The sequence below is a fragment of the Mustela nivalis genome, assembly GCF_964662115.1.
Source record: "Mustela nivalis genome assembly, chromosome: 9".
Taxonomy (NCBI): Eukaryota; Metazoa; Chordata; class Mammalia; order Carnivora; family Mustelidae; genus Mustela; species Mustela nivalis.
In genome coordinates, this window is record NC_139028.1 from 87,904,954 (window position 1) to 87,931,370 (window position 26,417).

The 26,417-nt window shown below is 33.9% G+C and overlaps 1 long non-coding RNA gene across 1 annotated transcript in view; it reads left to right on the forward strand.

The window, feature by feature from the left end:
* Positions 1–25,662, forward strand: part of LOC309840802 — a 331,799-nt gene extending 306,137 nt beyond the window's left edge. The window contains exons 4-5 of the long non-coding RNA XR_014298801.1: positions 20,178–20,265; positions 25,532–25,662. This is a non-coding gene — a long non-coding RNA (uncharacterized lncRNA). The remainder of the gene's footprint in view (positions 1–20,177; positions 20,266–25,531) is intronic.
* The last annotated feature ends 755 nt before the right edge of the window (positions 25,663–26,417 follow it).

The following is a 26,417-nucleotide window of genomic DNA, read 5'->3' on the forward strand; positions in this document are numbered from 1 at the left end:
TATTCCCTCATGGCTAGAAGTTGAAGTTTTATGTTTTGATAATTTCATGTTTAGCCTTACTGTGTGTGTACTGAATTTTTCTTTTCAAAGAAAAGTTTGGTAGAGTTTATATTTCAATTAAAATAATGCTGAAGGGATGGTAAAAATAAATCAGGGAGATTAAGTGTTGAGATTTTAGATGGAGTAGATCTGCAAGTTGTTCTTAAAGGTAAAGTTATAGAATCATACAGATGTTTGTTACATTTTTGTGACTATTTATTTTCTTTCCCTGTTCCTGAATGCTACTAATTTAAAAATTACTATCTTGAATTCAAAACACTGTCAAGGTTAGCAATGTAACCAAGACCTTATCACTGTTTTAGAGTTGTTCACAGTCAAGCAGGAAGGTGAAATTTAAGAAATATCAACAATGTAAAGTAAATTGAGATAAGGTCATAGGATATATAGATAACCTATCAATAGTATTTTATTTTACCATATATGAAAGCAATTTTCATGACTCATGGCTAGAATCAGCCTGCGAATCAAAGCAGAGGTATTTCCTTTAGAAGATCTAATATTTTTTTCTATAGTAGATGAAAAGGCACACAGTTTCAGAGATAATCCTAATTTTTTATTTGTAAAAAGGAGAGACAGGATACAGAAAGGAGCAAAATATTAGACTGAGATAGGAAAAGTAATGGAACTTACAAATTGTCTTGATAATTGTTGCTCCATTTGTAGATGTCTTAATGAGTGTCATATAAAATAGAATACAATTTTGAAAATATCTGTGGGTCTTTATTTGAAAATGTGTTAACAGTACCCAATTTGGTCCAGAAAATATTTTTCAATTGCTAAATTATAAGATATTTCAAGGACATCCTGAACACGGATAGATTTCCCATTGCTTGTTTCCATACTTCAGGGGAGTTGTGAGTGGAAATTAATATTTTTGAGATGAAAGAACTAATATTCCATCCTGCTGTGAGGAGGGAAAAAAATCTAACAATTAAATTACAAAAAAAGAAAAAACTTTAAATAGAAAAACGGGGAACACTTTGGTGGCTCAGTGGGTTAAGCCTCTACCTTTGGCTCAGGTTATGATCTCAGGGTCCTGGGATCAAGCCCCGCATTGGGCTCTCTATTCAGCAGGGAGCCTGCTTCCCCCTCTCTCTTTGCATGCCTCTCTGCCTGCTTGTGATCTCTCTCTCTGTCCAATAAATAAATAAAATCTTAAAAAAAATTGAAAATCAGATCTGCCCAGTGGTGTCAAATTATTATCACATATTATAAGTGGCAATACCACATGGCTCTTAGAAATTGCTTGATTTTACCAATTCAGAGAAAGTTCTGTGATGTTGAGAATCTAACAATAGCTTTAATGAAACTTTAACAATTTAAATATATTTTCAAACATTTTATTATTTGGGAAAATAATCATAATATAGTTGTTAAGTTACAAAACAGAAAATATAAAGTGTGATGAGAACTTCTTTATAAGGAAGAATCATATTTAAGCATAAATTTTAAAATATACTACTGAAATATTACCAATGCTTATTACTGAGATGATAAGATAACAAATGATTATAATATTTTTCATGTAACCTGTCTAGGTATTTAGGATCTTTCTAAAATTAAAATAAAATCTATAATAAAATTAGAGTTAAAAATCCAAAATTAAAATATTAACAACAAACATGATTTAGTGGGTCATTGTTTTAGAAAAAGAATTCCAACAGACTAGTGTTTCTAAATTTGGAGAGGATTTCTGGGTTATAAATTTTGTTTTCTATGTTATTATTCTGTGATAAATATTTTACTTCTGAGTTTATAAATTTTGTCTTTAAATGTTTTGTTTACTTTTAAAGTACTGTCTCTGAAATTTAGGTGCATTGCCACTACAAAATTCCTAAGATTCAGAAAGTGGGATTTTTAAAAAACAAGCAGAATTTTATTATTTATCTTATACTTAAAATAATATTAATAAAGATAATCATTTGCTAAAGCATTTAAATTTAAACAATTGATGAATAATTTCTAAATTGGAAGGTAATGTTTTAAAACTATTATTTTAGTGAAGAGAGTTTTTTCTATTATCTTCACCAATAAATCACTTTTCTTTTATTCATGTACTCTAACGCTACATTTACATACTGACTTTGATCAGAAAGTCCATCAAAATTCATTGAGTTTAAAGTTCTTTTAAAACCATTCTGGAACATATGCAGTGGTCTTAGTGTCAGACTAGTTGGTGCAGTGGAAAATGTTGATGTTCTAATCCCTTCTTCCCTCCTAGAAAAATTCTAATTTTGTTCCAGAGGTGGCCCTATTTGATTTATGCCCTTAACATTTCCTTCCGGTACCAGCCTTGAGCCAGCTGGAATCAACCAGAACCTAGATTTTGCTGGGAGATTCTGGTAGAAATAGTCTTAAGGAAAATGTGGGAAGAGAGAGCCTTTCTTTGGCCTATTGTGAGAAGTGGATGTGAATTGCAAAGGCTCTCTCCCTCTTCTGAAAATGAAGTAAACACACAGAGCCAAGGATTTCATAGGAGATAGAGCCAGAACCTCTTGATTATGTCTGTTCCTTTGGACTTTCTGTTAGATTAGTCAAAACAGTATTAATTTTTTGAGCCAGTGTGATTTGGATTTTCTGTCACTTTTAGCCAAAGTGTCCTGACAGAGCAGACAGCCATGCCCTCAGGGCACTCTTTTTTATGGGCAGAGGCCTGGACCACCTCAGGGCCACTCCTGGCTACTGGTTTTCGTTCTTAGTGATTACTCTCTAAAGTTTATCTTTTTCTAATCACTGTCTCTCTCAGACAAAATGATGAAAAGAATGCCTAAAGGGAGTTTTCAAAAACTAACTTTTCTCTTGGTCATATAAATTTGCCAGTTGAATAGCCTTTATTGATGTGTGTATGTGTGCATGTACACATGTATAATTTTTTATACTTTTTTCACCATATTTCCAAATGTAACTTGGGAAGGGAAAATTAGTATTTATCAAGATTTTCCTCAGGGAGATTGGACTGCAGGGTCCCTAAATGTAGGGTGGTGTTTTTTTAATGGAAAGATTTTATGAAATAAAATAAACCCAAGTGAGTATCTCTGCTCAGTCATCCCCTAGCTATGCACCTGGGGCAAGTGAGTTCATCTTTCTATTTTTAGAAATATCCATATTATTAGTGATAGTAGTACCTACCCAACATGGTTGCTTATATGTTTAAACAAAATAACACAATACTTCACACCTCAGGTCCTAGCACGCCTGTGAAATAAGTGTTTATTCCCTTCTTTCTTTGTTCATAAGAGAAACCCATGTGGATCTCTAGTTATTCCCTTACTTGAGAAACATAAAATCCATAATGTCTACAATCCTTCCAAAACTAGAAGGTACAATATTTTATTTCTATAATGATTTTTTTTTCATTTTTACATAGTATATTCTTTCCAAATTCTTTCCAAAATTAAGTTAAATTGCTTAACATGGTCTCTTGAGCTTATTTTTCTGAGAAAACCCCATTAACTCCAAAGGAGAGTTATAAAGAAGGAGTCTTGTAAGCAGTTTCATTAAACAGAAGTGAACAATAGAGAAAAATCTAATCCTATCACTACCTTTACTCTAGCAATAAAAATCAAATTCCCAAGGCCCACTTGCATCTGTAAGTATAAAGATATTTATATTTTTCTGTCTAATTTTCAAGAAACTGAACCTGCCAAATATGTTGTCTCTTAGGAACATTTTGCATGTTTATGTGCAAGTCCTAAAGTTTCCATGACCTTGCAGTTTGCTATTAACATTTTCTGTAGTCTTTGTCCTAGCTAAAGATATATGAATGCATTTTACACAGAGCTCAAATGTTGGCCAGACCTTCTTATACATAAAGATAGATCTTTCCCTTGAAACTAATTTCCCACTAAGATATATTACAGAATATGTTACATTTGTCCTGCCCAGCAAGAAAACCACACTCTAGTCAATATCAAATATGTGAGTTGATACACAAAGGATTTTCGATAATTTTGTGTTACCAGACTGATAAGGAAATGGAACCATTTTCAATTTTTTAACAATCTGCTTATATTACTAGGACCAGAATAACAAAAACAGAAACAACAACCAATATTTTAGTATCTCTTATGTGTCCAGTATTGTATTCTTTGGTGTTTTATGTGCATTTTTTCGTTTAATGGCCAGAATACTCTGTCAAGTAGGTACTATTTGATATGACTGTTTCACAGAGGTCAAAATTTAAGCAAATTTACATTGAAAAATTTGATTAAGGTGACTGGGCTGCCAGGAATTTAGGATATTAAATCTAAAAATATGTCTAAATCTAGACTAATTATTGTCAATTTCAGTAATACGTACCACCCTCCAAAATGGACTGGGCTTATATTTTAGTTTTAAAACATGATCAGACAATTAGTCCAGTTTGAAATATACAAAATAAATCTATACTAAATAAATGACAAATGTGTTCTTATTTAAGACTTTTCTTAGTCATAGACATTTACTCATTTGAGTAGCATTTACAGACACCTCTCAGAGAAGCAGGTATGTATTTCCATCATGTTTACCAATGAAGAAGTAAGAGCAAATTGACATGAATCAAATTTCAGTTGACTTACTTTATTAATTATATGTGACACTAATTTATAATTTTCCAGAAATTCATCTATATCCTATTTAAAATAATTTATCACGAGGCATTTGGTTTTGAACTCTTTTTACATTCTACTTACACAAATTTGTAGTGTATAGCAATTAAACAGAGACAGTATAGGAAAGGTTCAAATACTAGTATAATTGTTCCTTTAGATTACTCTGATAAAAGCTTTTAATCCTAAATACTATCATCAAGAAACGTCTCTTCCATAAATCAACTATCATCCTATCTTTAAAAGAGACAATTAAACCTTTCAGTTAAAAAGGAAAGACTTACATTCTGTTTTGATGTCACAAATGCTGTTTTTATTTTTAACTGAAAGTCATTTGCCAAAATCTTTACAAAAAACAATAAAATCAATTGGAATGTTTTCTAGGATAACTAGCAGTACATCTATTTTAGGCAGAGGATTAGTTATCAGGCTTGATTATAGAATTAAATCTGTGTAACCTACACAAAATCTATTTTTGCCAGCCAATTTTATAGTAAGGATTACTATGAGATCTCAAAAAACCCCAACTATCTTTTTCACTCTTTTGGTGATATCATCTAATGTTTTTCTACTAGTTCCATAATATAATAATCAATTTGGATTATGATATGTTCAAATGAATTTCATCTGGTATGTTTGAAGAGTAGCTGTGAAGTTAAGCCCAAAAATAACTCACCAAAAAATGTCTTCATTTCAAAAGCAAATTTCTCAAAAATTCTCTATCCTCAGATTCTCCATGAAACAAGAGGATTCTATGATAACACCCAGCCTTGAATTTTTCTGATAGCTTTAGTATGACAAATTGACCCATACCATATGAATCATAGGGATTCACCAAGAACCATATAATCTTAATACTAAGTGGTCTACAAAACTTCTATCCTACTCTCCAATTCCTTGAGAAAATGAAACTCCCCAAAACTTAACTGGTCACACATCACTTTTAAGCCCACACAATCAAGTAGTGATAGAGCAATGTTTCTGACACTATGGGTCAGTAATTTATTATTTTATTATATAGCTTTCCATTAAAACAACTAGATGAAGGAAAGGTTTTTAGTTAAACATAGAAACACTTTGATAAAGGAAGTAGAAGTTTTTATTACATAGATCTAACCGTTATCTTACAAATATCATTTTGAGAGAGGGATATAGCCATCCCATAGTAAATAAGCAGAGGGAATTACTATGAAAATAATTACCCTAACCACATGTCTTCCAACTTTATAATCCCATGCTTGTGCTTCCCATGGGCTAATCTCAACCAGAAACGGGGTGACAAATGATTTTACTGAAGCAGTCCATAAAGTTCAGCTTCCTGGTGGCAGCTTTTCCTGGAGCATAGAGCATGATGAGGAAGTATGGAATGTAGAAATGGAAGATCAAAATTGAATATATTTCACATATGACTATACTAGAGACTTTCTGCTTGAGGGATTTTTTTTTTTTGTTTTTTTACATAGTTGTATCTATGTCTTTTGATTATCACCTCAGATTTAATACCTAATGCAATACAGCTATGTTTCTATATATCAGGTTTTTTATGAAAAAATAAACTTAAGAATGTAGGTTGCATAGATTAGAACCTGATAGAATATTAAAGAAGGAACACTGTAATGTAAGAAAGGAAACCATGAAGATTTGTTACTTTTTCCTGTTCTCCCAGTGTGGGGGGAGGGGACACAAAAGATTGCTAAAGAGTAGAGTTTTCATGTTGTAACCATTGATTTGGAGTGGAGGTAAGCTAATGGTTAATATATGGCACATATTCTGAATCATTGTGTCAAAACTGGAATGAGTGGGATGAAAACAGCATCTGTTGCTGCTGATTTGCCCTCCCCCAGAGGCTGGGCAGCATTTGAACCTGTGGCTAAGAGGCAACAAGTTTATCACACATGTTAAATCCCCCAAACTCTCTGCTAGTCTTTAGGAAAATTCTTCTAAAAAATAATAGAGAAAACCAGAAGTGAACTATATGCACATTTTATGAATTGCAAGTACCCAGATGGTAATGGGCTACCACATGGATGTTTTAGATGTATTAGAAGTCAGGGAAAGAAAAAAATGTGGGCCTTGAGATTATAAATGAATCCAGGGGGAAAAGCAGGAATAATAAATTTCTATTTTAAAGTATTAACTTTTGCAATGTGCTGAAATAGAATAAACTTTTTTTGTGTAACTGAAGTTTCTGAGGGTCTGTGATGATAGAAAAGATAGAGTGAAACTTGCTCCCATATAAATCACCACAGACTTTGGCTCAAATTTGCTCTCTACCTTACAGAGACTTAATTTGTCCAAAATTGGAAAATCAGTCGTTTGCCCTTGGCATCCTTTCAGGTGACTTTCATCCATTTTCTCCACTTCATAGCACTCCTCTATTAAATATTTTCACGATGCCCACCTTCTCTACTTGAGTCTTCTCTCAAGACCATTATGCTTAAGTACTTCTCTCAGCCAAGTCAGTCCTTCTCTCTCATGGTCCATTAACATGCTCTGCGAATCATCAAAAATGTCTTAAATATCTCATATGATCTTCAGGTTGGACAAAGGTCTTCTAAAGTCTAAAATCATAAGAAATATATTTCTAAAGGTGTCATTCTAAGTAGCCAAGAAATAATTTACTGTTAAAGGGAACTGTTATGTATACATCAAACAGCTATGACATTTTATGATAACTACTTTTGATATTTCCTTTGCTAATCCTGCCTTAATTCAGGGGGTCAGTCAATAAGCATATTTAATATTCTTGACTTCTGAGAATTTCTTTTTTATGATGAATTCTTGGCAGTAAAGTTTGATATGTGTCTTATACTTACCTATCTTACCTATTAACTATTAGCAATTACCTATTAGTTCTAAAAATATATATATATGTGCAGTACTTCTGTCTCTCTAGTAGCTGTGAGGAATTAACCTAGTACTATAGAGATAGCAGATCCTCTCAACCTTTCAGAATCAGCACAGAAGAAAAAATAGTCATCAAACCTAAGCCAGAGATTGAAAGATATGAAGATAAAGCCTCTCTATTACAGTCTTTCCATATCGCTGAAAATTAGGAAATAGGGAGGAAATGTGAAGGGCAAACTCTTATTTTTTTAATATTTTAGGTGTTTATCTATTCATTTATTTATTCACTTGTTAACTTAAAAATACATATTAAACTCTGTTAGATGTTTGGTCACACAGAAGCAACAGACAAAGTTCTGTGAAGAAATTTATTATACTTTAGACTCGTGACCCCAGAGTTGAGTTCAAATCCAAGCTCTATCACTTAAGTTTATAAGCATTTGGGGAAATAACAGCTACTCTGAGCTGGATATCTTATAAATAGATATAAGGAAAAACCTCTTTGATGTTGTCTTGGCAATGACTTTTTGGATATGTCACCAAAGCACAAGCAACAAAAGCAGAAATCAGTAAGTGGGGCCATATCAAACTAAAAAGACTCTGAACAGAAAAGGGAATAACAAAATCAAAAGCTAACTTATGAAATGAGAGCAAATATTTGCACACCATATACCTGATAAAGAGTTAATAACAAAGTATATAAGGGACTCATAGTAGCATAGAGAAAAAAAAAATCTGATTAAAAATGGGCAAAGGACCTGACTACCCATTTTTCTGAAAAACAAATATTTTTTATATTTACAACAGTTACATGCAATGGTGGTCAAAATCACTAATTATCAGGGAATTACAAGTGAAAACCACAACCAGATATCATCTCACACCTTTTAGAATGGCTGTTATGAAAAGGACAAAAAAGAAGTGTTGGCTAAGATGTGGAGAAAAATGAGCCCTCATGCACTGTTGGTGGCAATGAAAATCAGTAGTCATTACAATAACCAGTATAGAGGTTCCTCAAAAAATTGAAACTCGAACTACCATATGATCCAACAATCCCACCTCTGAGAGTATATCTAAAGAAAATGAAAAGACTATCTCAAATGAAATGCACACCCATGTTCATTTCAGTATTATTCACAATACCCAAAACAAGGAATTAACATGAATGTCCACTGACAGATAAATGCATTAAGAAAAAAGTGTACATTGCATGTGTATACACATATACCATGCCAAGAACGTTATTTGACCATAAAAGTAAAGAAATTCTGCAATTTGCAACAACCTGGATGAAACTTGAGGGCATTATGCTAAGTGAAATAAATCAGAGAAAGACAAAAACCATATGATCTCATGTCTATGGGAATCTAAAAAAGCCAAATTCATAAAAAGTAGAATGATGGTTTCCAGGAATAAGAGGCATGGGGGGAAAGAAGAGATGTTAGTCGAGGGTACAAATTTCCAGTTACGAGATAGATAAATTCTGAGGATCTGTTGTACAGCATGGTGACTATAGTTAACAATACTCTATTGTATATTTGAAAGTTCTTAAGGGAGTAGATCTTAAATATTCTCACTACAAAAAGAAAAAAAAGGAAGAAGAAGGCAACTATGTGAGGTGATAGACATGTTAACTAACCTTATTGTGGTAATCATTTTACAATGTATACATATATCAAATCCTCACATTTTGCACCTTAATCTTACACTATGTTATATGTCAATTATATCTTAATGAAGCTGGGGGGAAATATATATCCTCTTTGGGTTTCAATTTTCTTTTCTGTAAAATGAGGGTGATAATACCAGTTCACAGGGAAATTCTAGTACTCTGTGAGATAATGTATGCAAAAAACTCAAAATACTGATTTGCTCAACCTTGCGCTACCTGCATGTTTCTTTCATTTTTATAAATGAAAACCGTTGTCATTTTCATGGTTGTTATCGAATGTGATCTTAGCAAAAATGGCTATAACACAACACAAAATGGTGTGCTCTCTTAGAAATCTGAAGATAAATTACTATAGGATTTTGTAAAAAAGAATATTTTAGGATGAGAAATTATGAGGGGGTTCAAGGAAGTAGGAGAGTACAGAGACAGGAGAGTTGAGAAGAAAAAATAATAATAAAAAAAATAAAATTTTAAAAGAAAATTAAAAGGACCTATGGGTATATGAAAGAATGTAAACGAAAGTAAGGATAAACTGTAGTTCCAATGCTGGTATAGGAGAAGACAGAGTGAGTGTACAGTGTTACAGATTCAGGTTAAGGAAGATCATGAAAGAGCTTGAATAGCAATCCATAGACTATAAACTTTATTAAGTCAGCAACAGGGACTCTCTCAGGGCCCATGGGAAGCTATATCTTGTTGAACAGGTTGTAGAGGGAAGAAAGAGGAATTAGAAACACCATCCAGGAGATTTCTGCATAACTCAAACTGAATGTAAAGGAGAGCTTTACTAGGTCAAAAACAGTAGGAGATGAAATGAACATACACATCAAACTACCAAGCAAAACAGTTCAAATAAGGGTTGGGTTGTATTTTTTAATGTGTGCTGTGAAATTTAAAAAAAGAAATAAAAAAGTCCTCCCCTTGTTTTCTTTTTCTCCACTATCACTTTCCCTTTTTATGAAAGATACACAGCTTTTACCTGAGAGGTTTATAAACACACTCATAACCTAGAAAAAGAATGAGTGTTTGCCAGAATAAGGCTGTGGAGAACCTGGGGTTTCATGAAGTGTCTTAAGTAGATGGTATCCTGTCATAGGGCTCTCAGCAATTATCACTATGCAAAAACGTTGCCCAGAACTGCCAGCTATTCTGATTTTTCCAAGAAAAGTAGGAAATCTGGATCTTTAAAGTGTAAAATCTATCAAATTTTACATGTGGCAACTACTTTGAAAATTTAAAAAAAAACCCTCTCTAGGCCAAACAAAACATGTCTGTAGGCCAAATGTGGCATGTGGGTCACCAGTTTGTAAAATCTGTCTAACTCTGTTATCTGGCAAGGTAATAGAGCATTCTGGTTAGTCAACATTCCACATATGCTATATAAGGCTTCCCAACCTTCCAAGAATAGGAGTACATCAGCTACACAAAACATGAAAGTTCTATTTAACATTACCAAACTTTTCACTCTTGATTCAAACAAATATGTATTATTTAGTTTTGTTTCATATATAATGATAGTTATTTGGGGATATTAGAAATATGAATGAGATAGATCTGTTCTCAAGGAATTTACCGTTGGGTAAGAATATAAACAAATGACACAGATATTGACCATGAAAATCAGTTTGACAAATCAGAATCATTTGGTATTTCAAAAACATCAATGATCAACATGTAGAAAACATGAAGAATGAAAGTTGGTAGCAATTTCCATCTGCTAGGTAACCTACAAGTTCTGTTCTACAACTTCAACTTTCAATGCTTGGCAATTTTTCAGAAACACTACATCAGATTCTCAAACCCACATTCTTTGCTAGCTCCAGTCTTTTCTCAAAATGCTTTTCTTTAGACATTTCTTTTTTAAAAAACAGCTGGGATCTGCCTTCCAGAGTCAAAAAAAAAAAATCCCATTTTAAGATTTCTGAGCTCTTACATTAACGTTCATAGGTGACAGGTAGGAAGTAAGAGGGATAATTCTTGATGGTGTACATGGAATACACAACTTCTCTTCCATAATAGTATTTCCTTGCTATCCTGAAGAACAGGTCAATACTGTTCAGCAACTTGAGAAACTGTTAAAGAAGTAACTATAATAATCAGTACAGCAACTGGGTGATAGGTATTAAGGAGGACACATGTGGTGATGAGCACTGGGTGTTATACACAGCTAATGAATCATTGAACACTACATCAAAAACTAATGATGTACTATATGTTAACTAATTGAACATAATAATAAAAAATTAAAAAATAAGCACAGCATTATTCTGCTTCTATTCCCTAACATCTGATTTCTCTGGCTACATATCTATTTGCTATAGAAGCAAATTAATATTTTTAAATGTATTTCTTTCTTGGTTATTACATATGGGGAAAAGGGAGAGCATATATTTTCATACACAATTTTAAATAACTAGGGTAAAAGTTATATAATCATTTCCCTCTCAGTGTAAAATTACTGAACCTCACCTAACTTTCCCAGTACTCATTTAAAAGACTGTTCCAAAAGTTCAGACTCTAGAAATAAATCATTATTTCATTTTTAGAGTTGATAGATCCAAAGATAAGGACAGAGGTATTACACAGAAATACACAAATGAAGAAAATAAGAATTAAAAGTATAAAGTCCTTGGTTCAGTGCTATATGAAATAATTGTTTTTCCCTTGTGATAGAATATATAACATCATATACTCCAAGTTGTATAAAGAGCAGGAACTGAATGATGCAGGATCAATTACTACATTATTGTCATCTCTAGCTAATAACAACATAGAAATCAACTTTGCTGTTAAAGTCTCTCTAGACTTATCTGTTAGCCTTTGGCATAAATTAGGGAAGCATACAAATAGAAAAGGATAACACAAGATAAAGTTTGTGCCTTGAGAGGAACAGAATTTGTTATTGCTTTGTCACTGCAGGCAACAGGGTGTAAAACCAGTAAGAAGTCAAGCCAGCGCTTGACGTCAGTTATTCCTGATTTGGTGCAATTAAGTGCATCTTTGACTTATGTGCAAGAGCTGATCATTGATTAAGCTGCAGGGTGTTTCCTATGATGTTTTGTGTTTTTGTTTTGTTATTTTATTTCTCCAGAGACCCTGAATTAAAGTTGGTCACAACCAAACTTAGTAATTTTCAGAGTATTATGCCCATATTTTCACTTGATTTTGACCTTCAGCTTGGGTAAAGCAAATGTCACATTTCAGAAGTTTCATAGATATAGAGAAACATTTTAATCTCATGTTTTTATGGGATAAATGGAACCAAGAGCAATCATTTTGACAAGCAAAATAAGCTCCTTAATTATTATACATTCATAATTAGACTGTTTCAATTTAAGTGAAATATTGCTTAAGAGAAAATACAGTTAGTGCCAGTGCTGAATTAGCCAACTTGGTCACTACAGCCTCTAACTCTGTTGGTTTTTTGAGACTCCATGTCCTAAAGATCACATTTTCTGCTCCTAGAATTTATCAAAATAGTTCGTAAAATATGTACAGGTTCTTTTCTGTGATGGATTTGGATGTCACTGGTTGAGATAAAACTAAAAATAAACATCCTTTCTATGATGGAAATTTACAAAACCAGATATTTAAGTGCCAGAAATGATTTTGCATATAGTTCTTATACAAGGATCTTACACAATCTTCCACAAATGATCTTGTCTATTGTTCTAGATTTATTCACTGTAACCATTCCCATTTGAAAGTATGGAATGGTATCCTTTGAAAAAAGAGATTTTTAGATTTGGTGAATTTTAAAGAACTTGCCTATGTTCAGATAGTATATCTGAATCAGTATTGATTTACTTCGTTATGGGAAAAAGTTATTTTTCTTAGATTAGTGATTTTTAATGTTGATTTTATATATATATACATATATATATAATCATATATAATATTCATCTGAGAATGAAGTGGGGTGTTCTGCTTCCCAAAGGTTACTATTTTCTCAAGAATTATGTCTATATTTTAGAAGCCAGCTAAGATTTCTGTCTTATCTCACAAAACAAACTGAGGGTTGCTGGGGGGAGGGGGTTTGGGAGAAGGGGGTGGGATTATGGACATTGGGGAGGGTATGGGCTTTGGTGAGTGCTGTGAAGTGTGTAAACCTGGTGATTCACAGACCTGTACCCCTGAGGATAAAAATATATGTTTATAAAAAATAAAAAATTAATAAAAAAAAATTAAAATGATATGACCCCCTTTTTTCACTTTCTCTGAGAAGTCTAATACCCTCTCCAAAATTCCTCATGGGGTTGTGTTTCATTTACTGAATTTCTTGGATTCTCTCACTTCCATGAATTATCTCTTCTTTTTGATTAATGCCAGCTCAAATATATAAATTGACCTCTTTGTGATATTTGTACAAACCTCTGACAGAAGACATGTTGTGCATTGATTTTGCTGAGGTTTTATAATGATGGAAAATGTCCTTAAGCAATGAAGATAACATAAAATCAAACATTAGATTCTTTTTTAATACAAGTTCTTCTTCTAGTTCTTCACCAGAAATTTCTCATGGACCATCTTGCTTTGCAGAATAACCACCTGTCTTGTTGTTGGTTTCCACTGTACTTTCTCACATCCTTTCTCCTCTTCTACATTCTCCTCTGAATTTCATGTTTATTTACTATACAGAGTAATTTAAATACACAATTTCAATTGCTGTGTTTTTTTTTTTTAATTATGCCTTAGCACCTCAATTCCATATCCAAATTCATTTGACTGGACATTCTTGCTAACAAAGAGCTTTCCCTCTCCAAATAATTATTTCTTAGAAATAAGCTGCTGCACATGCCTAGAAATTTCTCTCTAACATTTTTGAGAGTGGTGGAGTTCAGAATTGAAAGAGGGCATCTCCAGTTGGGGCAAATGGCAAAGCCAAAATAGATAATAAAAAGTTAAGATGAGTAACATAACATGAAAATGAATGTATCTGGATAGTTGATTCCTTAATTACTACTAGCATTGTCCTCAATTCCTCAGGGTCCACCTCCACTATTAGCTGGGATATCAATATTTTTGGATTTAACTGAAGATTAAAATGATAATATGTTGACCATATATTATCACATAAAAATGGTAGATTTTGTTTATTAAGCAACTGTACTATCCCATATACAATGTAAGTCTATTGACATTGATTGTTTTTATTCTCTTAAAAAAATATATATATATAATTTTTTAAATTCTAGTATAATTAACATACCATATTATATTAGTTACAAGTGCATAATTCAACAATTCTATATTTTACTCAGTGCTCATCATGATAAGTGTATTCTTAATCTCCTTCACTTATTTCATCCATTCACCAACCCACCTCCCCTCCCCTCTGGTAACAACCAGTTTGTTCTCTGTATTTAAGAATCTTCTTTTTTTTTTTTCTGTGATCATTTGTTTTGTATTGGAAATTCCATATATGAGTGAAGTAATATGGATTTGTCTTTCTCTTACTCACTTACTTCACTTAGTATTATACCCTCTAGATACATCCCTGTTGTTGCAAATAGCAAGATTTCATTCTTTTTTATGGGTGAGTAATATTCCATCATGTGTTTGTGTACATGTGTACTTACATGCATATATACCATGTTTTCTTTATTTATTTATCTATCAGTGGACTCTTGGGTTGCTTCCATAACTTGGCTATTGTAAATAATGTTACTATAAACATAAGGGTGCATATATCTTTTTAAATTAGTGTTTTCATTATCTTTAGGTAAGTACCCTGCAGTGGAATTACTAGATCACATAGTAATTACATTTTTAATTTTTTTGAGGAAACTCCATACTGTTTTATACAGCAGCTGCATTAGTTTGCATTCCCACCAACAGTGCATGAGGGCTCCCTTTTTTCCAACATCCCTGCCAACACTTGTGTTTTTGATTTTAGCCATTCTGACTGATGTGAAGTTATATCTCATTGTGGTTTTGATTTGCATTTCCCTAATGATTAGTGATGTTGAGCATATTTTTATATTTGTTGGCCCTATAGGTCTTCTAAAAAAATGTCTATTCATATCATCTGCCAGTTTTTAACTAGATTTTTTTTAAATTTTTGTATTGAGTTATATGAATTCATTACATATTTTGGATACTGACCCTTTATCAGATGTATGATTTGCAAATATTTTCTCCCATTAGGTATATTGTCTTTTTATTTTGAGGTTTCTTTAATGTATAAGAGACTTTTTTCCTCTTTTAAATTTTATTTTTTATTTTATAATTTTTAAATATTTTTATTTAAATTCAGTTAGCCAACATATAGCACATCATTAGTTTTTGATGTAGTGTTGAATGATTCATTAGCTGTGTATAACACTCAGTGCTCATCACATTACCCAGTTACCTCATTCCCCCACCTCCCTCTTTTCTGCAACCCTCAGTTTGTTTCCCAGAATCAAGAGTCTCTCATGGTTTGTCTCCCTCCCTTCCCATATGGTCTTTTGCCCTATTCCTTATAGGAACCCCAGTAGTTTGTTTTTGTTTCTGTTTCCTTGCCTCAGGAGACATATCTAGAAAAATGTTTCTATGGTTAATGTCAGAAATATTACTGCCTGTGTTCTCTTCTGGGATTTTTAAGGTTTTATGTCTCACATTTAAGTCTTTAATCTACCTTGAATTTATTTTTGTGTGTGATGTAAGAAAGTGGCCCAGTGTCATTATTTTGCATATAGGTGTCAAGTTTTCCCAGCACCATGTGTTTATGGTTTTCTACATATAGTTTCATGTCATCTGCAAATAGTGAACATTTTACTTCTTCCTTATTGGTTTGGATACCTTTTATTTATTTTTGGTTGTCTGATTGCTGTGGCTAGGACTTCCCATACTCTGCTGAATAACAATAGTGAGAATAGACATACTTGTTTTGTTCTTAATCTTAGGGGAAAAGTTCTCAGTCCTTCACCATTGAGTATAATGTTAATTGTGAGTTTTTCATATATGGCCTTTATTATATTGATATATATTCCTTCTAAACCTACTTTGTTGGGGGCTTTTATCATAAATGGATGTTGTACTTTGTGAAATGCTTTTTCTGCATCTTTTAAAAGAATCATATGCTTTTTATCCTTTGTCCTCTTGGTATGATATATCGTGTTGATTGATTTGCAAATATTACCCCATCCCTGCATGCCAGGACTAAATCCCATTTGATAGTGTGAATGATTTTTTTAATGTATTGTTGGATTTGGTTTGCTAATATTTTGTTGAGAATTTTAGTACCTATGTGTGTCAGAGGTATTGGCATGTAGTTCTCTCTCTCTCTTTTGGAGTGTTTTGATATCAGGGTAATGTTGGTCTCATAGCCATTGGAATTTGGAAGCTTTCCTCCCACTTCTATTTTTTTGAATAATTTGAGAAAAATAGGCATTAACTCTTATTTAACTGTTGGTAGAATTCATCTGTGAAGCTGTCTGGTCTTGGACTTTTGTCTTTTGGGAGTTTTTTTTATTATGGACTCAATTCCAATGTTGGTAATCAGTCTGCTCAAATTTTCCATTTCTTCTTGATTAAGTTTTGGAAAGTTGCATTTTTTTTTTTAGGAATTTATCCATTCTTCTAGATTGTCTAATTTGTTGGCATATAGTTTTTCATAATATTCTTATAAGTTTTTGTATTTCTGTAGTGTTTGTTATTTCCCCTTCTTCATTTCTGATTTTGTTTATTTGTTTGTTTTATCTCTTCTTTTTTTTCTTTTGATGAGTCTGGCTAAGTGTTTATCAATTTTCTTGATCTTCTCAAAGAACAAGCTCCTGGTTTCATTGATCTATTCTATTGTGGGTTTTTGTTTGTTTGTTTGTTTGTTTTATGGGTTTTTTTGGATTTTTTGTTTGTTTGTTTGTTTTGGGTTTTTTTTGTTTCTATTTCATTTTTTTCCAGTATAATTGTTATTATTTCCTTCCTACTACTGGTTTTGTGTTTCCTTTGTTCTTCTTTTTCTAGATCCTTTAGGTCTAAGGTTAGGTTGTTTACTTGATATTTTTCTTACTTCTTGAGGTAGTCCCACATTGCTATACACTTCCGTCTTAGAACTGCCTTTGCTGCATCCCAAATATTTTTGACCATTGTGTTTTCATTTTAATTTATGTCTGTGTACGTTTTTATTTTGTCTTTGATTTCTTGGTTTATTTAGTAACACATTATTAAACCTCCATGTATTTGTGTTCTTTACAGATTTTTTTTCTTGTGGTTGATTTATAGTTTCATAGTGTTGTGGTCAGAAAAGAGGCATTGTATGACTTTTATCTCTTTGAGTTTGTTGAGATTTATTTTGTAGTCTAATATGATCTATTCTGGAGGACTCTCCATGTGCATATTAAAAGAATGTGTATGCCTCTGTTTTAGGATGGAAAGTTCTATATATGACTATTAGATCCAACTGCTTCTATGTGTATTCAAAGCAACTGTTTCCTTGTTGATTTTCTGTCTGGATGATCTATCTATTGATAGATAGTGTTAAATGGAGTGTTAAAGTCCCCTACTCTCATTGTATTACAATGGATTACTTTCTTTATGTTGGTTAATAGGTACTTTATGTATCTGGGTGCTCCCATTTTGGGTGCATTTTTGCAATTGTTTTATCTTATTGTTTTGTTGTTGTTGTTGTTTTCTTTATGTTTGTGTAGTGTCTGTCATTGCCCCTTATTACAGTACTTACTTTAAAATATACTTTGGGGGAGCCTGAGTGGTTCAGTCAGTTAAGTGTTTGTCTTCAACTCGGGTCATGATTTTAGGATCCTGGGATTGAACCCCACATTGGGCTCCCTGCTCAGAGAAGAGCCTGCTTCTCCCTCTCCCTCTGCAGCTCTCCCTGCTTGGGTTTTCTCACTCACTCCCTAGCAAATAAATAAATAAGTCCTTTAAAAAATTAGTGTATTTTGTCCAATACAAATACTACTACACCAGGTTTCTGTTGACTTCCATTTGCATGATAAATGTTTTTCCATTCCATAACTTTCAGTCTGTGTATTTGATATGAGTCTCTTGTAGACAGCATATAGATGGGTCTTAACTTTTTATCCAGTCCATCACCCTATGTCTTTTGATTGGAGCATTTTTTTTTTTTTTTAGATTTAGAATTTAGATTTTTAGATTTATTTTTGTTGTTGCTGTTTTTTGTCTTTATTTTTTTTTATTTTATTTTTTCAGTGTTCCAAGACTCATTATTTATACAATGATTAGAGCATTTAATCCACTTATATTCAAAGTAATTATTGGTAAATATTTTCTCATTGCCATTTTGTTATTTGTTTTATGGTTTTTTGTAGTTCTTCTCTGTTGCTTTCTTCTATTGCTATCTATTCTGAAGGTTTGTTGGCTTTCTTTAGTGATATGCTTGGATTCCTCTTCCTTATTTTTTGCCTATTACTGGTTTTTTGATTTTTGGTTTATTACATTTATATAGAACATCTGCTGCATATCACGATCTATATTAAATTGATAGTCACTTAAGTTTGAATCTATTCTACAAGCACTTAATTTTTATTCCTCTCCCTGCCACATTTTAAATATATAATGCTATACTTTATATCCTTTTATTTTCTGAATCCCTTGACTGGTTTTTATGGATATACTTAATTATACTGCCTTTTTTTTTTCCTTTTGCTTCCTACTTTTCTTGCTCCTGCTTATGGTCTTTCCTTTCCCCTCAAATAGTCCTTATTAACATTTCTTGTAGGGGTGGTGTAGTGGTCGTGACTCCCTTTAACTTTTGTTTACCTGAGAAACTCTTTATGTCTCCTTCTATTCTGACTTAATCACCTTGCTGGATGGAGTATTGTTGATTGCAGGGTTCCTCCCCCCATTTTGATACATTTTGAATGTATCATGCCACTCTCTTCTAGCCTTCAAAGTTCTGCTGGAAAATCAGTCTATACCCTTATGGGGTTGCCCATGTATGTGACTGTTTTCTCCTCTCTTGTTGCTTTTAAAATTCTCTTTATGACTATTTTTTGCCATTTTGAGTACTATGTGTCTTGGTGTGGACCTCCTTAAGTTAATTTTGTTGGGGAATCTCTTTGCCTTCTGGATCAGGATTTCTACTTCCTTCCCAAGGTTTTGGGAAGTTTTCAGCTATTATTAATTCAAATAAATTTGTTGCCCTCTTTTTTTTCATTTCTCCTTCTGGGGTCACTATGAATGTGAATGTCATTATGCTCCACAGTGTTGCTGATTTCCCTTTATTAACATTCTTTGTTAATCTTTTTTCTTTCTGCATTCAGCTTGATTGCTTTCCATTATTCTCTCCTCCAGGTCACTGATCCATTTTTCTTCTTCTTCTAGTCTATTTGTTCCTCTAGTATATTTTTAATTTCAATTGAGTTTTTCATTTCCAATTGGTTCTTTTTCATGTTTTCTATTTGTTGAGGGTCTCAGTGAGATCCTCCACTCTTCTTTCAAGTCCAGTGAATATCTTCTGGGCCATTACTTTAAATTCTCTTTCAGGCATATTCCATATATTTATTTCATTTATCTGTCTTGCTGTGATTTTGTCCTATTCTTTCATTTGGGCATATTCCTCTGTCTTCTCACTTTTTCTATTTCTATGTATTGGGAAAGTTGGCTACACTTCCAGGTCTTTAAAGTAGTGGCCTTATGAAAAAGATGACCTGTGGTGTCCTGAAATGCAATGTTCCTTGTCAACCAGAACCTGGCACTTCAGGGGTATTTCTTATATGTTGCATGTACTTTACTGTTGTGGCTGAGCCATGTTTGCCTTCAATCCAGTCATCTACAATGACTCTCTTTGCCTGCTGTGGATAGGGTTTATTCCCTGTCTTGTTAATAAGTCACTCTGGGCCACTTTGGGTTTGAGCTGGGTCAGGCCAGGAATTTGACAGAGCTGTAATTGCACTCTACTGCAAGACATTCAACCTGTATTGTCCTCTGGGAAGCTTTCATTGTTGGAAAGGACTTGCATCCCTACCAGATGTCTGCCCACAGCCCACTGCTGGACCTGCAGTTTAATTGATATGTGTGGTTTTCTTCCCCTCTCTCTGGAGCAGGACTCACTTTGGAGTGGTGTTGGCTCCTTTCAGGACTGCTTGCACAAAGCCCTTTGGATGTACTCTTACCAAGGCTGGGTTGGAAGAGGTGAGTCCACTGAAAAGTGTGGGGGTAGGACTTTCAATGTCAGCAAAGTTTGCTCAAGTCTGCTGCTGGAGGAGACCTAGAACCAACTTGGAGAGCTGCCAAGGTAGTATTGGAGGGGGCAATTCTATAGAAGAGCATGGTCACAGGGTATACTCTTAGTCAAGTCTGCTGATTTTCAAAGTTCTAGGTGCTAAGCACAACTGACTGTAAGAACTCAAGAAGTTAAACCCCTCTGGTTTTCAAAGTCAGATTTTATGATTCATCTTCCCAGTGCAGATCCTCTGTGCCTGCGGAACCCAGTCTGCTCCTCTCCCTTCTCCACACTTGCAGTAGCCCTCCCTCCCACAGTCTCAGATTTTTTTTTTTTTCCTTCCCTCATTTGCATACTTTCTGCCCTCTTCAATGTGCCCTCTTCTCTATGTTTAGCTGTGGAGAGTATGTTCTGTCAATTTTCAGGTTATCTTCTAAGTTAGATACACTGATGTGGGCGTTATATAGTTCTAGTCATGAACCAACTTGAGTTTAGGATCCTACTAGTTTGCTATCTTCTCCAGAAATCCATTTATTTTATTCTTTTTTAAAAAAAATTCATTAAAAAAAAAAAATCAGTAACAAGAAATAGTAACAATACCGGGAGAGGAGGGATCGGAGAAAAGGAAAAAAGGAAATTCTATAGAAATCTATATATTGGATTTTTTTTTAAAACTATATATCTTTTTTTTTTTTTTTTTTTTCGTTGTTGTCTCTAGCCTGATCAGATAGGAGCACAAGCAGGGGACAGAAACAGTGACACTCAGCGGCAGAATTCCCTCCCAACCACTGAGCGGTCTTGCCAGCACCATTCCTGGTCCTGCAGAACAGAGCCCAACTAGCAGCAGGGAGACAGAACACACAAGACCCTTTTACACAGTATTTCACGTGCCTACCATACAGGAAACCTTGAAGAAAATCAGTTTCTAGAAGCCGCTGTTACCTCGTGTTTACAGTTTATATATATATGATAGATAGGAGATGTATATATAAAAGGTACTGTTAACTACTGTGCAACTCGAATTCATAATGGTGCTTTAAAACAGCGAGACTAGTAAAAACACCAGCTTCCACGTTGCCTTATGCGCAAAGGGTTTTAACCGAGGCTGGAGGGGGGAGACAGCTTGAAGGTGAGCGGTTGCCGCCGTCGGCTTTCCCCCGGTACTGAGCAGAGCGGAGGGGGAGAAGCTGGGGCCGCATTCTCCCGCTCCTCCCTGCCCACGGTGGGAGCGAGAGGAGCCGGCTCGGCCCGAGGAGAGTTGACAGTGGGATTCATCCAGGCTCATGCAATAACCTTGAGACGGTTTTGTTTTTTGTTTTTTGTTGTTTTTTTTTTTTTTTTTTTTTTTTGTCAAAAAGGAGACCTCCTCGGTGAGATGGTAGGATAAGGGGTCTTCATTCCTAATCTCTCACATTAGTCGATTTGAGGGCTCTTTGTGGTGGGATCAGAAATAATCCAGAGTGTGGGCAAGCGACCGTTAAAACCCCACCTGCAGCAAATAAAAAAACATACAAAACATAAAAAGAAAAAAAAATTCATTTAGCCAACATATATTACATCATTATTTTTGATGTAGTGTTCAGTAATTCATCAGTTGTGTATAGCACCCAATGCTCATCACATCACATGTCCTCCTTAATGCCCATCACCCAGTTACCACATCTCCCCACCCACCTCCCCTTCCACAGCCCTCAGTTTGTTTCCCAAAGTCAAGAATCTCTCATGGCTTGTTTCTCTCTCTGATTTCTTCCCATTCAGTTTTCCCTCCCTTCCCCTGTGCTCCTCCGCACTATTTCTTATATTCCACATATGAGTGAAACCATGTGATAATTGTCTTTCTCTGATTGACTTATTTCACTTAGCATAATACCCTCCAGTTCTATCTGTATTGATGTACATGGTAGGTGTTCATCCTTTCTGATGGTTGAGTAAATCCCATTGTATATATGAGCCACATCTTCTTTATCCATTCATATGTTAAAGTATGTATCGCAACTCCTTCAGCAGTTTGGCTATTGTGGACATTGTTGCTATGAACATTGGGGTGCTGGTTTCCCCTCATTTCACTACATCTGCATCTTTGGGTAAGTACCCAGCCATGAAATTCCTGGGTCATAGAGTAGCTCTATTTTTAATTTCTTGAGGAACCTGCATACTGTTTTTCAGAGTGACTATACCAGCTTGAATTCCCACCAACAGTGTAATAGGGTTCCCCTTTCTTCACATCCTCACCAACATTTGTTATTTCCTGACTTGTTAATTTATAATCTTTGTAATAAAATTGAGAGATAGGAACTACTGACTCCTGATGACTGACTGATAAGGAAACCAAATCTCACATTGGTTAAGAAAGTTGCTTAAGCTACACAGCTATTAAGTGAAAAAAGCCAGGAATTTCAACCAGAACTGTTTGACTCTAAAACTCATGTAATTCCATTTGGTGATTTTGAAGCACAGCCATCCTTACTCCATCTCATTTCCAGTGTGTCTTAATAGGAGGGAAGAGGTAGGCAGTACAGCCATCTTGCTGAGGCTTCTATCTTTAACATAAATTGTGTGGGTTAATAAAATAGATTATTTCCTTAATTGAGATAGAATATAAAAACTGCTTTATAGCTCACAAGGTTAAAAGAAAACAGAAAAACAATGAACAAAGGGGAAACAGAGTAACAGATGCTGGGACAGATTGTGTACCTTCTCTCCAGATTCAGACTAGAAAAGAAAGGGGGTGGGAAAGAGAGAGAAAGAAAGAGAGAAAGAGGGAGATAACAAAACCTGATCCATTTACAGTTGGGGCATTTTTAGGTCTCCTCTGGCATGGTTGATGCCTTCCTCCACTAAAAATACATAGCAAATGTTCCATCATCTGCTTTATACTCTCCTGTTGGACATAATATGACAACTGGCTCCTTGCAAGTTGTCTCTAGTTTCTAATGGTTCAATATTTTAGTGTTCAGTTGTTAATGTCTAAAACAATCTCATCCTTTCCTTTGTCTCTAAGTAAATGGGCTTTTTAAGGTGCTCAGGAAATATAATATAAACATATAAAACCTTCCCCCAATATTTTCACTTCCTTATCTGTTAGACATTTTGAATTATACTGCCATGTACTCTTGAGGGACATCTGCCAGTTTATACATGGCTTTACTTACTTCCCTCTTGCTTTATGTAGTTCCATGTTTGTTTTTACAAGTGTCAAAAAGAAAAAAAAATCATAATCATTCTTGTATCATAAAGTAAATGAAAGGCTAAGAGGAGCCAATTTTAAATAAATCTAGGCATGCTTATCTGGGTCAATATGATGCTAAAACCTCCAACTGAAATGTGAAAACTTAGTCAACTGATGGCTCTTTAGTAAATACATTGTATATGTTATTAGATTTGTTTTATCCTTCCTCTGCATTCATTGAACCTTGCATTGGTCACACAGGCACAGTAAAAACCTAGCTATAGATTAATTTCTATCCTTCAATATAGAGAATAACAAGAGCTTGATTTAAATAATATCTAGATTTGAGGAAAAAAAGGAATTGATAGTTGTTGCACACTTGATATCAGGTATTAATTAAAAGTTTTACATGTTTATGTATTTGTTGTTTTTCCCACATCAGTTAATGAAATCAAGTTAATTTGATATTGCTTTTGTGCTTGCCACTGTACAAAACATTCTAAATACTATACTAAATATAACGTCTAAAATTACATTATGAAGCAGATGTTATCTATAATGTATGAATGAAAAGTTTGAAGAACATAAAGAAATTGATCTATAATCAGAGTTAATTAAATGTGGTGTTGGATTTGAAATTTTATTCTGGAACTTCAACACTTACCCTTTTTCCACGAGGCCAATGCCATGCTATATCATCATGTTCCTGAGCCTACACAGAACTGAATTTAGAAAACATTTATTTTTTCAATTCTTTAATAGGGATATTTTCAATGCATTCTAGATGAACAAAGTGCACATACTTCTCAATAAATAAGAAAAGACTAGTGATGACAGTATTTCAATGAATCTATTATTCCAGCATAATTTAGAAGACTTTAGTCAGATCAGAAAATCTTAAATTAATAATTTGAGACCTGAGGAAAAAGAGTTTCTTAAAGAATGGCAGGTGGAACTAATATTCATTACATGCCTGATATGTGTGAGATGATATCATTTATTTAATCTTGTTTATGTTCCAGGAACATGAGAACAACTTAAACATTTTGCATTTATTATATCATTTAATATATACAATACCTTGTATGGTTTTATTCATTATTAACCTCATTTTACATTGAGGAAAGCAAAGTTAGTCTGTAGTCAAGCTGGAATTTAAACAATTGTCCTCAGACCTAATGCTTTCTCTGACACTGTGCTGAAAACACCTATAGAGCCAGTAACTGTTCTAAGCAAGTTCTACTCAGAGTCACTCTATGGGTGCTCCCAGACCAGCAAATGAACAAAGAATTATCATTACCTTAAAGATTCATTTCTCAGGATTTCCCTTCGGTCATCTAATTAAGTCATTCCCCAGCTGGTGTTAGTATTTGGCCAGCCTTCCACAGTCTCTCAGCCTCTATATGTTTATGGACAGGTCAACCAGCTGAATAACTTTCATCTGACAAGCTCCAACTGAACTTGTTTAACCAGATCATTAAGCACATTGGCATTTATGTGTATAACCATTTTCTGCTTTGTTGCAGAAACATAACATAAAGCAACATAAAGAATACTCAGTTAACACCTCTTTGTACACCATCACCAACCTTTTTGGTGACAGAAAGTAAAACATTGACGTTAAAAGAGAAAGCTTGTAAACAAGTTAAACCCAGACTGGAATCAAGATTAAGATTCATTCATCTTTGGACTTGTAAACTATGCCAATAAAAATGAATCGCAGATTTGTAAAATAAAACTTGCCCTCAACATTATCAACATTCTCTATCAAGAGCCCTCTAACCAGGGTTTCTCAACCTCAGGACTACTGACATTAGGGCCTGGGTAACTGTTGTGCGGACTGCCCTGTGCAATGTAGGCTATTTAGCAGCATCCTTATCTTGTACCCACTAGATGTCAGTAGCGTCCCCCATCCTCCAGTTGAGTTCCCCACTCTATCTCCACTTCTTGTGAGAGTTGTCAAAAATATCTGCAGATATCGAGAAATGTCTCTCTCGGTAAATAAATAAATAAATAAATAAATAAATAACTCCAATTGAAAATATATGGTCTATCCTCATCATCAGGTCTCATCAAGACTTACCTCTGTGTGAAATTCTCCTGGACTTCTGGAACTACTCCTGGACTTCTGGAACTACCACAAATCTTAGACATCACATTTTTCCTTTTCAGTAAAAAGAAAACCAAAGCCTGAGAAATTGAAGTGAGTTTTTAAGTGGGAAATATTTGAAGCACATTATTTTATTGCCCATATACTAAAGGGGATCCTTATGGTTGAATCCTTACTATTCTTTTTTTATGAATGAAGAACTAAGGACTAGAATTTGCCCAAAAACTGTTATTAGGGTGTCTTATTAAGACTCATGTGTATAAAACCTAAGTTTTAGTCTAATTCAAATAAACAAGTGCAAGTTTTTATTCAATATTTACTATCTGAAAAGAAGATCAGCTTTAACAGATTCACATGGTCACAGTAGAAAAAATATTTCAGTTGCCCTCAAGTTCATACAGAAGGATGTTGAGTCCTCTGCAGTCATAACGGAGTTGTTGATTCCCATTGGGTATCATCTTCTTCTCAGTTGTTTAACATGTTTGCATTATTGCTATCATTTTTACCACCTTTTCTCTCAAGATTTAACTCTCCATGGGTCCCAAATGTTTCCTTTTGCCAGATCCAGGGACACTACCAACCAGTTCCAATTTTCATAATCCTTTTCCTATCTTTTATTTTATTTCATTGTTTATTTAAACATCTCTTAATTCCTTAAATATCTTTGATATTTAAGAACATACCTGATACTCTTCAGTATTGTAACTTACAGTACAGATTTAATTGAATATTAAATAATTTTATAATTTCCCATGTAAATATTGTACTTTATGCTGAATTCCTGCTGTCTAAGAGTATTTTAGTATTATTTGGGAAACTTCCTTAGGGTTTTTGGATAGGTT